The following is a 14,926-nucleotide window of genomic DNA, read 5'->3' as shown; positions in this document are numbered from 1 at the left end:
CCTCACCCAGCCACCTGTCCCAACACCCCCAGCCCCTCACCTGGTCCCATCCCCCCCACCTGTCCCAGCCCCTCGTCCCAATGCCCCCAGCCCCTCACCCGGTCCCATCCCCACCACCTGTCCCAATGCCCCCGGCCCCTCACCCGGTCCCATCCCCACCACCTGTCCCAATGCCTCACCCAGCCACCTGTCCCAATGCCCCCCAGAGTCCCCCCACCTAGCCACCTGTCCCGGCCCCCCCAGAGCCCCCTCACCCAGTCCCATCGCCTCCACCCCTCACCCAGCCACCTGTCCCAATGCCCCCCAGAGCCCCCTCACCCGGTCCCATCGCCCCCACCCCTCACCCAGCCACCTGTCCCAATGCCCCCCAGAGCCCCCTCACCCGGTCCCATCGCCCCCACCCCTCACCCAACCACCTGTCCCAATGCCCCCCAGAGCCCCCTCACCCGGTCCCATCGCCCCCACCCCTCACCCAGCCACCTGTCCCAATGCCCCCCAGAACCCCCTCACCCGGTCCCATCGCCCCCACCCCTCACCCAACCACCTGTCCCAATGCCCCCCAGAGCCCCCTCACCCGGTCCCATCGCCCCCACCCCTCACCCAACCACCTGTCCCAATGCCCCCCAGAGCCCCCTCACCCGGTCCCATCGCCCCCACCCCTCACCCAACCACCTGTCCCAATGCCCCCCAGAGCCCCCTCACCCGGTCCCATCGCCCCCACCCCTCACCCAGCCACCTGTCCCAATGCCCCCCAGAGCCCCCTCACCCGGTCCCATCGCCCCCACCCCTCACCCAACCACCTGTCCCAATGCCCCCCAGAGCCCCCTCACCCGGTCCCATCGCCCCCACCCAGCCACCTGTCCCAATGCCCCCCAGAGTCCCCCCACCTAGCCACCTGTCCCGGCCCCCCCAGAGCCCCCTCACCCGGTCCCATCGCCCCCACCCCTCACCCAGCCACCTGTCCCAATGCCCCATCCCCCCCTTGCAATACTCCCTAGCGCCTCACCCAGCCACCCCCCCCAACACCTGTCCCGGTCCCTCACCCAGCCCCCCCCCCCACCTGTCCCATGCCCCCGGCCCCGGCGCCTCACCCCGCCACCTGTCCCATGCCCCCGGCCCCGGCGCCTCACCCCGCCACCTGTCCCATGCCCCCGGCGCCTCACCCGGCCCCAGCCCAGCTCCCCTGGTGCCTCCTTTACCTGCCGCCGGGTCTCCCCCTCTGCCCGGTACCTGGCCCCTGTGGCCGCGGAGGGGGTGGCTGGCTGGCTCCGGCAGGTGGGTCGGTCAGGACGGGGCGGCTGGGTCCCGGCTGCTCCCCGGGGGCGAGTCGGGTCGGGCCGGCGCGGACGGGTGCGGGCAGCAGCGTCCGCTTTATACCGGGCTCCTCGGAAACCGTCTCCCTGCAACGCTTCCGCTTCCGCCCCCTCCTCGGGGCTCATGAATATGCAGACAGGGGCGGGGCTTGAGGGCAGGCGCGCAGCCAATGCGGGAGGGGGCGCCCTGCGGGAGACCGCTCGCCCCGCGGGCGACCCCGCCGGCCGCTGAGGCGGGGGCGCGCGCGCCAGCCAGGGCCCCCCTGAGGGACGCGAGGGAGGCCCGAGGCTGGGATGCTGGGAGGGGGCACCTGGGTACACCTAGCGAGTGGGGGGGGGGGGCCCAGCTTGGCAAGCAGGAAGGGGCGGGAGGCGCTGCCATAGGGGGTGGCACAAAATGGAAGCGGGGTAGGGGTTGGAGGGGGTGTCCCAGCCCGGGTATCACTCCAGGGCGGAGGAGGAGGAAGAAGGGGAAAGGAGGAGGCCTCACAATAAAGGGGAGATAAAGCAAGAGGGAGGGGCACCAAGAAGGAGAAGGGGGTCCCATGGCGGGTCACGTGAATGGGCATGAGGACTGGTGGGAGAGTCAGATTAAACACTAGATGACATGGGATCCTAGCCTGGGTATTTGGGGGAAAGAGGATGTCCCAGACTGACTAGGGGCGAATGGTGGCCCAGGGCCCGCATGCCAGCTGTGCCTCTGTAACAAAAACACAACTGCAAAGCCTAAAGGAACCAAATACTTTGTCATATAGCTCTCTCAAAACTGTGTACAATATTTTTAATACCTCACGCTAATTCATACAAGGGTATCAATAAGGGCACAGTTTAGTAATGATAGGAGCTATTCATAACAAGATCATCCCTAGAGTCCATTGAAAAACAAGGGCTGAGAAGCCAGAGTCAGATTTAGTGGCAGCGTTGCCATCTCTTGGTGAACAAACTCATCTGTCTCACACTGCAGCATCAGCACAGGGCAGTGCTGCCACTGAAGGTATTGCCTTAACAGAGATAACAAAAAGCAATACGGATACGACCATGGAGACTGCTGCCTTTGGGACAGCAGGGCTTAGTTTTTCAGTTTTCAAACCCTGGGATGATCAGGAGAATCCCACAGAACTTGGGAAAAAGAACGAGGAGTCCCTGTGGCACCTTAGAGACTAACAAATTTATTTGAGCATAAGCTTTCATGGGCTAAAACCCACTTCATCTGATGCATGCAGTGGAAAATACAGTAGGAAGACGTGTGTGTGTGTGTATATATACACACATACACACAGAACATGAAAAAATGGGTGTTGCCATACACACTATAACGAGAGTGATCAGTTAAAGTGAGCTATTACCAGCAGGAGAAAAAAATACCTTCCGTAGTTATAATCAGGATGGCCCATTTCCAGCAGTTGACAAGAAGGTGTGAGTAACAGTAGGGGGGAAAATAAGCATGGGGAAATAGTTTTACTTTATGTAATGACCCATCCACTCCTCTGTAGCTCGTGACCCTGTTCCATGTGGTCCATAGTACATTGATCTGTGCAACAGCAAATGCACTGATTCCACTGCTTACCTGTCTCACCCCAAAAGAGTTTCTGTACAGCGAGCTGCAATGGAGTTGCATTCCTAATTGCACACTCCCTGTGCAGCCTCCTGAAATCCCTCTCCTCTCCCCATCAAGCAATGGAATGAGTTTAGGAGGGCTCCTCCACATGCCCATGCAAGAAGGAAATAGGGAAATAGGCAAAATTTGTTCCTAGCAGCACCGTGCAAGTTAAAGTAAATTGTAATCTAATTGGTCAAATCACCTCTTGCTCAGTAATTACCATCTTGAAATCAAACTAAGTGTAAACAAGTTCAAAGAGCTGCAGTCATGGAAAGCGCAGGAGACATATTAAACTCTGACCAAAAAAAGCCACTGTGGTTTTATGCATTTCATTGATCACACAGTGTGGGAAAATGGCAAGTCTGTATGCACATCAGAAACCAGGAGATCTCTAGCCTGGTCCAGGACATTGTCAGCTTTCTATGGGACACCCTCCATCTAGAGACACAAAATGGAACTGCTGTCTCTTCCTTGTTCAGGGATGCTTTAATTAAGCTGAATGTAGGTTCGTTGTCAAACAGCCATCAGTTACCATGCTCCACTACTTGGGTATTTTCACTGTAATTTGTAAAACTGTTATGAAAATTTACCAGCCACGACCCAACATCTACTTGCCTACCCTTTCCCACGATTATTAGGAGGAAAAACAAAAAGCATAATACAATTTTACTTGCACATCAAAAGAAATAACTTGCCTCAGGCTAGTGGGTGACCGGGGTTTACAAGGCTGCTTATGAACCTCACCCCCAAACAGTTAAATAAATGTTGTACGAGGAAAGGGACAGAAAAGAGGAGACAGTTGGTTAGTAATTAATTAAAAGTTTTAACATTATCATGAGATAATGGATTATTTAGAGGATTATTCTCCAGTGTTCAGATCTGGGGTGAATAGCTTGCATGAGATGCTGGCATGCCTAGATTATTTTAACCTTACTTGCCTCTACTGCTCAGTCCTTTAAAAGCCCTGGTTTTTAAAAGACTAATTAATCAACAGAATGGGCTAAATCGCATGGATTGTTTTGTCTGCAAACTCTGGGGAGGAAAGTATCATGGCAGTTTTTTAAAGTATTGTCTGACACAGATCACTTTTCAAAGCGGCTTGTAATTTAGATGACTCCATTTTTAAAACAACTGGAGCTTGATATTAAGAAGTTTAAGAGCTGAGCATCCACAACTCCAATTCAGGTGTCTCAGGTTAGGCACCCAGAAAATGGGAACATGCACAGTTAGTGGCCACTTTTGAAAATGTGGCCCTTCTTCCACAGGAATATCTTGTAAAAAGCTTCAGATTCTTGTTATTGGAGGGAACACAATGTCCTGGGCTGGAGACTGAAAATGGTTATTTTAATCTAGTGTTTTTGCTGCCAATATGCAGTCATTAGGTTAGCACTTTAATTACTGAACCTAAGGGTTACTGGTGTAAAAAGTCTTTATCTTGCAGTATTTTTCCTAAAGAGCATTTGGGAAAATTCTAGATTTTTCTTATTTGAGATACAGGATATAGTCTCAGGGTAAACCAACAAAAGGTGTTTTGTTTAGACACAGAAAAGTCGTAACAGGACCTAGTATAGCAGGAGAGAGCGAGAGTGAATGTGTGGGCCTCTCTCTGTGTTTCTTACTTAGGGGCCAAATTATGAGATGGAATTTATAAAGGATTCCCTCAAGAATCATCAAAGGCCAAGGGGCAAAATCCTTAGCTCCAACTGGCCAGGTCTGCCAGCTGCTGATATCAACCATGAGGCAATGTAATGGACTTATGCTGCTGTCACTACCACCTATGAGTTGTCTAGATCAGTTTATGCCCTGAAGAATGAGATTTGCCTATAATTATTTTTCCTGGTTTGCACTGTTAAAAATTATGTTTGTCATCATAAAATTATCCTGCCCTTTTAAATTACAGCCTCAGTATATGATTAACTTCACTATAAAACATCAAGGAATTAAGTTAATATGCAGTTTACAGTTAATATGCAGTTTACAGTATGATTTGATAGGCCTCCAAGTAACATAATGAATAGCTATGTGCTAAGAGCAATTAAAATACTAACACACACACTATGAGAACTGCAGTCAGTGTTTAATATAGTCATTCTTCTCTTCAAAGAACACTGTCAGGAGAGATCCGAATTTCTAAAAATTTACTTTCCCCTCCATTTATGCTGTTTGTTTACTTCTATTTCTCTCAGCCTGTACAATGCAACTAGATTAGCTGGTTTCACTTCCTGGTTGTCACATAGTTGCTCTTGGCTACTGTTTTTGCATTTGCAGTATTGAACAGGAGTATTTAAACTCTGATCTTTAAAGTTTATTGAAAGCAAAATAAAAATATTCTATTCATAGTGGATTTTGCAAAACACTGAAAAAAAAAATCTTTACATTTTAAGCCTAAACTACTACCCAGTGTCTAAGTACAACGATGCTAGCACTGATCTCATGCATTGAAGTTTTAAACTGGAATTACACCTGATTTACACTTGTGAAAGAGAGAAGACAATCAGGCCCCAGAACTTCTGAATATTAATTCTGTTCCCCCATGAAATCCTGAGTAGAGCTCAGTGAAATTTTTTTGATTAATTTATTTTTTCATTGAAAAATGCATTTTTCAGGACCTAAAATTACAGTATTTATTGAATTCAGATCAAATTAGACAAATAGTTCCAGCTGAAATTTTTTTCAAAATAATTAAAGCATTTTGTTTCAACAGTTTGATTCAAAATGCCATTTCAATTTCAAATTTGTCCAATTAAAAAAAAAGGGTGAAAAACACCCAAAACTGCCAAACTGAAATGAAACACTTGGAAATTTTTTTTTGCTTTCAGTCAACTACTCAGAATGAAGCATTTCTGAGTTTTCAATTCAATGAAAAAGTCACAAAAATGTATTTGTTTGAATTGAAACAGAATTTTTAAATTTTTTGGTTTGGCCCCCCAAACCTAAAACTCCATTATTCACTCAGCCCTGCCCTGAATAGCAGTCGTAAATGTATCCTCCTGGGTGTGGTGTTCTGTCCCATCTAGTGGCACTGAGCTCACTTAGAGAGAGAGATTAATGAGTGTGCTCTACTACGTTAGCTAACAGCCACATAACCTTTAGCTCATGCAGTAGAGGCTCATGCATTTAGCTCCAGAGGTACCAGGTTCAATTCCGCCCGCCAATGATCTGTCGGTGTTACATAAGCACGCCCGAAAACTAGAGTTTTCATAAGAGTTTACTGAACTCCCAATTGTGTGCTGACTTGGATCCTTCTATGCTATCAGAAGGAAACAACTCTGCTTAAGCATGGATTACACTCTTCTGTAGCCAAACTAGGTCATAGAGCAGGTTTGGCTGGCCCAGCATGCATGGAAAGAAAAATGTATTTTTACCGGGATAAAACAAAAATCTGCTTTAGCCTATCTGATTAGAAATCAAAACATGTTTTTCCACTGGGTGATAGCAACACAGTATTTGGTCCTGCTCACACTAGCTGGTTATCTTGTAACCTGATCAGCCACAAGAGTTTAAACAACACTTAGTATTATTAGACATAGATGTTTTGATAATTTAGATAATTCTAATGTCTTTCTTGGAGGAAGTACTTTATTCTTTTTTCTGACGTTGTGTTACTACCATGCATCAAGCCTTATCTGATCTGTACCCCTTGACTGAACAGTGCCAAGTCTACAGTGTCCATAGATGTCTACAGTAGAAAATGGTCTGATTACTAGTAACATTATAGGAGCTAAGACAGACAGGGCATTTTTAGCATGGTCATGAAATCTTGCAGCTGGAAAACAGATGTAATATTCTCTACTTTAGACAAGGCCTGGAAAACTGCTTGGCGTGTAGAGTTTGAAGCTGCATCTCAGCTAGTGGTCGTAGCTGTAATTCACCACCAGCGCTGCTCCACTGGTGATCGTGTACCGGGGAGGGGTAAAAGGAAGAGGGGAGGAATTGGGGGTGGGGATCTCAGGCAATATGCTGTATAACTACTACTCAATCCCCGTCCTTTTGCACCTCGCCATAACTCTTTGCGAAAGCACAGGCCAGAGTTCTGTCTTTTCAGGATGTTTCAGAAAACACTACACAGGGTTAAACATCAGGGCAATTGTATGTAAAACCCTCATAAAATGGATGGTAATAGTCCACAGTAAATTTTAAAGAGTGAGCACCTTTCACTTTCTGAGTAAAACAAACATTTAATGCAGGCAGAGCACATTGTAAGTAGTATAAATATTGTGAACAGTCTTTGGAATACTATGAATAACTTTTCAACAAAAGCTATTTGTGGCCCAGAGTCCTTTTGATGCCGACAAGCAGAAGGTACAAGGATGCATAGGAGTTACTAGGTCTACATACTGCTTTGCCAAAGGGTGTAATAATGTAACATCTTTACTGAAAGTCTGTGTCATGCTGGTCTTCATAATCATTGCAAGATGTATGTACAGCTAATACATAGGGAGTTATGTACGTAACTCATGCCTGCTTGATGTAGAGCTCTGTCCCCCTCTAATGGCACTTAGCCCAGCTAGAGATTGATGAGTCTGCTACAGCCTTGGCTAAGAGCCACCTGTAGGGCCCTACCAAATTCAGTCCATTTTGGTCAATTTCACGGTCACAGGATTTTAAAAATTGTAAATTTCATGATTTCAGCTATTTAAATCTGAAATTTATGGTGTTGTAATTTTAGGGGTCCTGACCCAGAAAGGAGTTGGGGGGGGGGTTCGCAAGGTTATTATAGGGGAGGTTGTGGTACTGCAACCCTTACTTCTGTGCTGCTGCTGGGGGTGGCTCTGCTGTCAGAGCTGGGCAGCTGGAACGTGGCAGCTGCTGGCCGGGAGCCCAGCTCTGAAGGCAGAGCCGCCCCCAGCAGCAGTGCAGAAGTAAGGATGGCCTGGTATGGTATCGCCACCCTTACTTCTGCACTGCTGCTGGCAGAGCACTGCCTTCAGAGCTGGGTGCCTGGCTAACAGCCACCGCTCTCCAGCCACCCAGATCTGAAGGCAGTACGGAAGTAAGGGTGGCAATACTGCGACCTCCCCCTTAAAATAACCTTGTGACTCCCCTGCAACTCCCTTTGGGATTAGGACCCCCAATTTGAGAAACACTAGTTTCCCCTGTAAAATCTTTACAGTATAGGGGGTTCCAAAGAGGATGGATCTAGATTGTTCTCAGTGGTAGCTGATGACAGAACAAGGAGTAATGGTCTCAAGTTGCAGTGGGGAAGGTTTAGGTTGGATATTAGGAAAAACTTTTTCACTAGGAGGGTGGTGAAGCACTGGAATGGGTTACCTAGGGAGGTGGTAGAATCTCCTTCCTTAGATATTTTTAAGGTCAGGCTTGACAAAGCCCTGGCTGGGATGATTTAGTTGGGGATTGGTCCTGCTTTGAGCAGGGGGTTGGACTAGATGACCTCCTGAGATCCCTTCCAACCCTGATAGTCTATGATTCTATAAAAGCACACAAAAGACCAGTTTTTCATCGCCGTGAATTAGGTAGGGCCTTAACCATGTGGCATTTAGCTCATGCAGTAGAGGCTCATACACTAAGCTTCAGAGGTCTCAAATTTGCTCTTACCTGCCGACATCCGGGATCTGTTGGTGCTACAAGTGGGGGCTCATTCAGGATATCAACTGGAAAGTCTCTGAAGCTTGGGACATGCTTCCTCAACTAGGGGAAGTATATAACCCATGCCTGCTTGGCATGGTGCTCTGTCCTCCTCGAGTGGCACCCAGTCAAACTACAGATTGCTGAGTCTGCTACAGCCTTGACTAAGAGCCATGTGGCCGTTAACTAATATACTAAGCTTCAGAAATCCCAGGTTCAATCCTGCCTGCTAACAACTGGAGTCTTTTGGCATTACACGTACACATACATTGCGTTCTTAAGGTCTGTGAGTTGGGACTAGTCACCAGAAGGTGATGGAAATCTCTTTCAGGCAAGATTTCAGAGTAACAGCCATGTTAGTCTGTATTCGCAAAAAGAAAAGGAGTACTTGTGGCACCTTAGAGACTAACCAATTTATTTGAGCATGAGCTTTCGTGAGCTACAGCTCACTTCATCGGATGCATACCGTGGAAACTGCAGCCCCAGAGCACCCACGGAGTCGGCGCCGCTGCTACTATCTACTTGCTATTACCTGAATCTCTGTTCTTTCTTAAATAAACTTATTCTTGTTTTCACTATAAACAAATCGTAAGTGCTGTGTATTAAGCTCTCTCTGTGTTCAAAGGAGTAGCTGGTAAGCGGAGGTGTACTGTTCCTTTGGGAACAGCTTATCTGTGAATACTGTGTGTGTCCAGCAGACCAGGGGCTGAACACTGAGAGAGCTTGGGGGTAGATGTGTTCACATCACTAACATGCAGACAGACAGGGGAGTCTGCATAAGGCTGAGAGGGGAGGGCTTGTGTTGCCTATGGTTGGTGGAGCCAGGGAACTGACTACTGGAAGGCACACCCAGGGACAGGTGGTAGTGAGGTGCCTCACAAACCTGGGTACCCCCAGGAAACATCACACTATTAGACAGTAAAGCTAGTAGTGTGCCTTATACAGCCTTTCCCCCCTTTTGTTTCTGTTACAGACCTTCGGATAGAAGGTTTCAGCATAACAGTACCTATACTTTAGTACACATACATGTAAAACAGGGGCAGGCAAACTTTTTGGCCTAGTGCCACACTGGGTTTCCAAAATTGTATGGAGGGCCGGTTAGGAGAGGCTATGTCTCCCCAAACAGCCGGGCATGGCCCAGCCCCCGCCTCCTATCCGACCCCACGGCTTCTCGCCACCTGACGGCTCCCTGGGGACTCCTGCCCTGTCCAAGCCCCCCGTCTCCTGACGGCCCCCCCCCCCCGGACTCCTACACCATCCACCACCCCTTGCTCTGTCCCCTGACCACCCCTGACTGTCCTGCACCACCCCATCCAACCCCTCCTCTAATTCCTCACTGCCCCCATCCAACTCCCCATCCTCTGACCACCCTAACCCCTATCCACACCCCTCACCCCCAACCCCCCCGGCTCCCTGCCCCCTTACCGCGCTGCCTGGAGCGCCGGTGGCATTACAGACATGCCGGCCAGAGCACCAGGTCAGGCCGTGGCTCTGCAACTGCCCTGCGCTGCCCTGCCACCCAGAGTGTTGGGCCAGCGGCGCGGCACGCTGAGGCCGTGTGGGAGGGGGAACAACAGGGGAGGGGCCGGGGACTAGCCTCCCGGGCCAGGAACTCAGGGGTCGGGCAGGAGGGGCCCACAGGCCGTAGTTTGCCCACCTCTGATCTAAACACATTGCCTCTGATCTTCTCTCCGAGATGATTTCTCACTCTTTATAGGGTGACCATAGGCTGCAACGTGGGTCATCTGGAGCTTGAGAAATGGCAGCACCTCAGTCCTTTCAAACACTTCAGAACCTGGTCAGCAAACTGTCCAGAGATCTCCACAGCTAGCTGCATTCCAGCCCTTTGGTTAATAGCGGACTGGTCCTCTCAGTTGCTGGTGATACAGGTCTGGAGCCTGTACAGAGTGGTAGAGGGACTGGGATCAGCATACAAAATATTCATTTTCCAGCTCTCTCCAAGGTTCTTGCTCTATCAGGCACCATCTTCTCTCCATACACTCAGTGAAGTCAGGCAAGAATCCACAAATCCTTACCTCACTAAATGCTGCCCCATTTGCTCTCTTTAACTGAACCAGAATCCCATCTAAAGCAGTTAGCTGATACCTCAATGTAAATTACAGAGCCCCTGTAGCCTCCAGGGGTAACAAAAGCTCCCCTGGGTCTCCCTATAGGTCCATAAAACACACTGTGGTGGACCAAACATCCTAATGGTAAAACATCCCTGGTAAAAGTGGAATAGCACTGACCTGTATCCAAAGTAATACAGGGATTGGGACCTAGCACAAACATCTCTTGGCCTGGGCAGATCAGCCACTGAATCCACAAATCTTTCTGTCATTCCTGTAATTATAACCTTTTCCCCTTGTGCTCTGATTGGCTCATTTCTCAGAGGGTGACTAGCGTCTGACCAGCCAGGTGGGTTGCTCACATAATGAAAACTTCTTATACAGCCTCAAACAGCTTCTGAGCATATGAGGTTACTGCCACACCCTGTTCTGGAAATTTCTGGGTCTTTCTAGCTGAGGTGCATTGCTTTCTGCATGTGTGCAGAAACACAGAATATCCAACTAACATCCCTATCTCCTCTTCACTGTTCTCTCCCCAGCCCAGGGAAATGCAAAGTCAAATGCTGCTATAGAAAGCATGTGGGTTTACCATAACAATGGTGGAAGTTGTTGTGTTGACAAGTTTCAGGTGTTTTTTATACTCCCCTGAGTAGATGAGGAACCCTCATCTGAGTAACTGAAAAGCAAGCTGGATTGACATTTATTGGCAAGAGAATGAAAAAATAGTATTTAAAGAATCCAGGGATTAAGATAATATAGTGATGTTAGAGGCATAAATTTGGCCAAGTTTTGCAGCCCTGGAGCTTCCAGTTATGAAATTCTTGGCTCCTGTCTCATCTCTGAAACTTAAATATATCTAACAACTTTGGTAACTCAAGACTCCAGAAAGCTCAGCCCTGCCAGTGTGTAGTTGTGATTTTGATCAAACCACTGAGTCCTGGGTTTCTATTAACAGCTGTGCAGTCCCAATGGTTCAATTAGCTAGGGTACAGTTTTCTAGTGCATACAGACCTTTCATGCCTGCCTGTCAAAGCTGCGTGTGCATGCAATTGTTTGTGCAGTTATTGCAATTGCATATGCAAATTAAGTACTGCCATATACACACAGGCAGGCCAGTGACTCATTTAGATATGCAATTAACATGCACAATAGCACCAACTGCACGTGCACAGTTTTGAAAATCAGGCCCTTCGTGGCCCAATACTCCCTTTATAATACCAAAATTCTTCATAATTCTGATTTTGTTGCTGATAGTTAATGAACCAGAAATTAAAGCTAAAAGGATTGCATTCAGGGGCACTTCCTACTGGAAATTAAGGCCCCTTTCCCTGGTTGGCTTTCAGGCCATTATTTTCAGGCTTTTATATTATTTTCTTTGGATGTAGCTTGCTGCTTATGAAAACAAGAAGCTTCTAGCACTACCCTGAATCATAGCACAGACAGACTATGAAAGCTCCCACAGATGCAGCTGACTTCTCTCCCAGCTCCAGAGAGAAAATTTTGGGAGTAGCAATGCGGGAGGGACAGCAGAAGATGAAAAGGTAACAAATTTTAATGCAGGAAGGGAATTATTCACAGTCTCAGAAACTTGTAAGACACTAATGGCCTCGAAACAGGAAGGGAAAGCTTAGGCTAGAGAAGGTTCTTATCAATAAGATTCTTTGGGAAATTTAATAAGTTCCTTGGGGAGGTGTTGGAAACACCGTCACTGTAAAGAGTCAACAACAGATTAGATTAATTGTTTTTAAGAGGTTTAAGGCTTTTTCTCCCTGATAATTACATAGTGTGTTGCAGGGGTGCAAAAACTGGGCCCATTCATGCAGGAATTTACCTGACAGAACACTCAATCTTTGTTTTTTTATGGTTGAAGAAAGTTTCATGCATTTTCCTCCCTCTTTTTCAGTTATTGGTTTTGGTCAGACCAGAAAAAGAGGTCACAAAAGCCTGCCAGAAACGTTATTTTCTCAATAGATATTTTCCTCAAGTGCTCTTGAAAATTTTCCAGTTGACAACTTTTATGTAGCAACTACGGTTCTCAATTAATCTCAGTTAAGTCATGTGATTAACTCAAAAAAATTAATCGCAATTAAAAAGCTTATCACGATTAATAGCACTGTTCAACAATAGAATACCAATTGAAATTTATTAAATATTTTTGCATGTTTTTCTACATTTTCAAATATATCAATAAAAATTACAACACAGAAGACAAAGTGCACAGTGCTCATGTTATATTATTTTTAATACAAATATTTGCCCTGTAAAAATGATAAAAGAAATAGTATTTTTCAAGTCACCTCATACAAGTACTGTAGTGCAATCTCTTTATCATGAAAGTACAAGTTACAAATGTAGATTTTTTTGTTACATAACTGCATGCAAAAACAAAACAAATGTAAAACTTTAGAGCCTACAAGTCCACTCAGTCTTACTTCTTGTTCAGCCAATTGCTCAGAGAAACAAGTTTGTTTACATTTACGGGAGATAATGCTGCCCACTTCTTATTTACAGTGTCACCAGCAAGTAAGAACAGGCGTTTGTTTGGCACAGTTGTAGCTGGTGTCACGAGATATTTATGTGCCAGATGCACTAAAGATTCATATGCCTCTTCATGCTTTGGCCACCATTCCAGAGGACATGCTTCCATGCTGAAGACGCACGTTAAAAAAATAATGCATTAATTAAATTTGCGACTGAACTCCTTGGGGGAGAATTTTATGTCACCTGCTGTGTTTTACCCACATTCTGACAAATATTTCGTGTTATAGCAGTCTCGGATGATGATCCAGCAAATGTTCGTTTTAAGAACACTTTCACTGCAGATTTGACAAAATGCAAAGAAGATACCAATGTGAAATTTCTAAAGATAGCTATAGCACTCAACCCAAGATTTAAGAATCTGAAGTGCCTTCCAAAATCTTAGAGGGATGAAGTGTTGAGCATGCTTTCAGAAGTCTTAAAAGAGCAACACTTTGCTGTGGAAACTATAGAACCAAAACCACCAAAAAAGAAAATCAACCTTCTGCTGGCAGCATCTGACTCAGATGATGAAAATGAACATGCGTCGGTCCACTCTGCTTTGGATCGTTATCAATCAGAACCCGTCATCAGCATGGACGCATGTCCTCTGGAATGGTGGTTGAAGCCTCAAGCAACATATGAATCTTTAGTGCATCTGGCACGTAAATATCTTGCAACGCTGGCTACAACAGTGCCATGGAAACGCCTGTTCTCACTTTCAGGTGACATTGTAAAGAAGCAGCAGGCAGCATTATCTTCTGAAAATGTAAACAACCTTGTTTGTCTGAGTGATTGGCTGAACAAGAAGTAGGACTGATTGGACTTGTAGGCTCTAAAGTTTTACATTGTTTTATTTTTGAATGCAAGGGTTTTTTTGTACATAATTCTACATTTGTAAGTTGCACTCTCATGACAAAGAGATTGCACTGCAGTACTTGTATGAGGTGACTTGAAAAATAATATTTCATTTGTTTATCATTTTTGCAGTGCAAATATTTGTAAGTATAAAGTGAACACTGCACACTTTGTATTCCATGCTGTAATTGAAACCAATATATTTGAAAATGTAGAAAACATCCAAAAATATTTAAATAAATGGTATTCTATTATGGTTTAACAGCTCAATTAATCATGATTAATTATTTTAATCGTGCGATTAACCACAATTAATTTTTTTAATCACTTTATAGCCCTAGTAAAAACGTAACAGGTACATCATAGGCAATGACTACAGCAGTTTCCCCTTAGGCTCTCCCCTCATGATTCAGACCCGAACTGGAGAAAGGGTAGTTCAGTCTCCGTAGCTCATTTAGCCCTTGGGTACACTGCCAAGACTCCTAACAAGGGTGCAAATGTACAAGGTTGGCATTTGTGAATTTTTGTGGTATTGTCCATCTGATAAGAGAGCCTGTTCCTCACAAGATTCCCAGTTTGGAGTAGTTCAGAGGAGTAGTAAGCTTTGGGGTACTTATCCGAGTTAAAGCTTTTAGGTTTTGTTTCACTGGTGGATAGTCCTGAGAATTATCAGAGTCAGACTGGCTAGCCCCAGGAGCTCTGTGACCAGTGTTTCTGTGAGTTGGAATGATCACCCTGGTGTTCATCTCCTGGGTCTTCTGACAGGGGTGACTGCATTTTGTGTTGGATGTGTGCTCTGTGCAGAAGTGGGAACAAGGAGAAGATCAAACCCGTGTTCACTTTTGTCCTAAGTTGGTGTTTGAACTTCACTCTCCAGCACTAAGAAGCTAGTGTGCAAATCCATACCACTAAAAATAGAGATGGGTTCAATCTGGAGAATTTGGATATAGACTCCAATCATCCCCAAAGTTTGAGGGTGGGGG

The 14,926-nt window shown here is 46.3% G+C and overlaps 1 protein-coding gene across 2 annotated transcripts in view; it reads right to left on the bottom strand.

The window, feature by feature from the left end:
* The window catches only part of SLC45A4 (solute carrier family 45 member 4), a 142,361-nt gene that overhangs the window by 104,316 nt on the left and 23,119 nt on the right, over positions 1 to 14,926 (bottom strand). The window contains exon 1 of one of the 2 annotated variants that reach the window (XM_048841757.2): positions 1,200 to 1,417. The exons of the other annotated variant lie outside the window; for it this stretch is intronic. The gene's annotated coding sequence lies outside the window, so the exon portion shown is untranslated. Of the gene's footprint in view, positions 1 to 1,199; positions 1,418 to 14,926 lie in introns of those variants that run through there. 2 annotated transcript variants of the gene reach the window in all.

This window comes from Caretta caretta, chromosome 2, assembly GCF_965140235.1.
Source record: "Caretta caretta isolate rCarCar2 chromosome 2, rCarCar1.hap1, whole genome shotgun sequence".
Classification (NCBI taxonomy): Eukaryota; Metazoa; Chordata; order Testudines; family Cheloniidae; genus Caretta; species Caretta caretta.
Note: the sequence above shows the minus strand (reverse complement) of the source record. Positions and strands in the feature narration are given on the sequence as shown.